At 36.8% G+C, this 2,500-nt stretch overlaps 1 protein-coding gene across 1 annotated transcript in view; it reads left to right on the top strand.

Moving 5' to 3' along the window:
* The first annotated feature begins 943 nt into the window (after window positions 1-943).
* Window positions 944-2,500, top strand: part of LOC137975962 (uncharacterized) — a 53,895-nt gene continuing 52,338 nt past the window's right edge. Inside the window, exon 1 of the mRNA XM_068823186.1 lies at window positions 944-986. The gene's annotated coding sequence lies outside the window, so the exon portion shown is untranslated. The remainder of the gene's footprint in view (window positions 987-2,500) is intronic.

Below are 2,500 nucleotides of genomic sequence, written 5' to 3'. Positions count from 1 at the left end.
TATTGCAAATGAACTTTCTCCAGGAAGCCGCATATGCAGTGTTCCGGTAGGCAATCAATTGGCAGCCGCGAGATGAAATAACTCAAACTGCGGTATCATTGCAGGCTCAAAAGCGCTGATTCACAAAAATATCCAAAATGAATAAATGAACACTTTGAAAATTGGGAAATAAGAAGTTTAGGTCCTGGGCCTAAATGTTCCAAACGGGTCTAAGTTTATCCTTGGTGGAAACTTGCAGCTCAGCTGCCGAACAAGGAAGATTTTTGCCCTTCAGTTTTTACTTAGATTTTTCCCTCAACTTAATTACATTGCTTAGCCATCTTTAATACAGAAAAATAGCTTTTCCATCTCACAAGTTTCAGCTTAAAAAGGAACGCTAGGCTGAGCTTATAACTTTGGAACCAAGGAGGGCGATTTAAAATCCAGATAAAAGAAATCGGGGTCTTTCTACAGGTACCAGAAAGCATTGTATTTTTGGTCACTTGGGATTAGTCTTTATTTGGAGTTGTTTATTTCTTTTGTTCTCTGTCTTTTGTTTGTTTTCTACGTAAATTTCTTTTCCGGTATCAACGAAAGGAACTAACTTGCGACACGTGCCAATTTGGTCAAGTGACGTCACGTCGTGCGGCCAAGTCGTCGACGAAAACATTGCGTGGTCACTGAGCTATTCTGCTGGAAATGAACTTAATTCGCGATATACACGGAGACTGCATGGCAAGTACAGGCTAGATTCTAGATATCCCGCCCAATAATTTGCATATGAATAGCGTGTATTGTTGTTTGCCTTGTTCTTCGAAGGATATCTCTGCAAGAATACAATAGTGGCCGGGTATTCCAGAAACGTGCCCCAATAATCATATATCATACTCAATATTCATATGCAAATAAGTGAACGATTCTAGGATCTTACTGTAGTTAGATGCATATATGGGTTGTAAGGGTTTATTTTGTCAACTGCATGTCACACCAATGATCTCACTGTCACGGTCAGTAACCACAGTTTCAATAACGTTTGTTTATATTTGATTTCGACTACTTTGCACTATTTATATAGGAATTAGGTATACCATAAACAACAAGGATTCCTTTACACGACTTTACAACAAGATAAAATGCATACAACGGAAATTTTTTTAAAATATGCTCAGTGACCAAAGTAGTCACCTTAGCAGCCGTTATTAGGGGTCGTCACGCAACGCTCCTCCCAACAAGCGGGGAGGAGCGTTGTGTGATGACCCTAAGTGGGGAGGAGCATTGCGTGACGACCCTAATAACGGCTGCGAAGGAGACTATGACCAAAGGAGCTAAGGGTTTCGATTTGGTCATGTTACGATGCCACGTTACGTTTTTGGCACAGACATTTTGCAGATGGAGGAGATAGGAAGAAAAATGATGAACAACATAAAATAAATTAATAAGAAAGCCCGCACAAGGCTAGGATACTTCTAAGGGCTTACATTAAATTTTAAATGATAAAATAAGATATGGAATGAAACAATTAAAACCATAATCAAGATAACCACAAAAATAGTAATAATTGTAAATGCTATGTCAGCTTTTATTGTTTAAAGAATTGAATGTTTTATATTCTGGAGGGTTAATTTCCCTTATTTTCGATAGAGTAAAAGTAAGGGTGGAAGCATTGTAATTGCTCTTTATCCTTCAGGGGCACCCAACAATTATCTTTAGTGAAATACGTGTTCTAAGAATTTCAGTTTTACGTTGCTAAACAGCTACAAATATCTTTATTAAAACATCACCTAAAAGATTCGCAACAAAGGAAAAGTAGTCCCCTACATTTTCAAAAAGGATATTTTGCAATTGTTGGCACTCAAAAAGGTCGCAGGTAACGTTCAGCTAGCAATTTCTGAAATGAAGATATAATTCGCTAAAATTTTCAGACACTTCATATCCGAACAGATCGAATTTTTTTAGGTAATAAAAAAAATCTCTTTCGACAGTCTTTATACACTAAAAGGAGTGTAGAAATGTCTCTCAAAGGCTTTTGGCTTAATTTGCTTGTTGGGTGCCATTGATCCGTGGCCTGGTTAGAGGCAAATCTAGTTATATAGCTGTAAATTTTAGAATCCAGAGTGAGTGTAGTAATAAATCTTTTGCCTTTAAAAGAAACTATGAAACATTTCTTTTGCAAAACCAATAATTGCTGAATATCTCTGACTCATTTCTTCCATTCCCTAGTTTCTTATCGAAGGGTATAAAGTGCACGTTTCAGGACAGGGTTGCAGGTCATTGGTTTACCACAACTGAATCAACCCAAACCTTTACAAAAATTTTAACTTTAGGCTTAAACATTATCTAACCCTAATGTTAGCATTAGTAACGGTTTGGGTTGTTTCAGCTATGGTGAAACAATGACCTGCTACCTGCAGTGTACTCCCCCAGTTTCTTATCTTGTTTCTTAATTAAGTTAACACAATGGTATGTAACTATGTTAATATTTGACTATTTATAAATAAGTATTATTTGCAATTCAGTTTTA

The sequence above is a fragment of the Montipora foliosa genome, chromosome 11, assembly GCF_036669935.1.
Source record: "Montipora foliosa isolate CH-2021 chromosome 11, ASM3666993v2, whole genome shotgun sequence".
In the NCBI taxonomy this organism is placed as follows: Eukaryota; Metazoa; Cnidaria; class Anthozoa; order Scleractinia; family Acroporidae; genus Montipora; species Montipora foliosa.
Note: the sequence above shows the minus strand (reverse complement) of the source record. Positions and strands in the feature narration are given on the sequence as shown.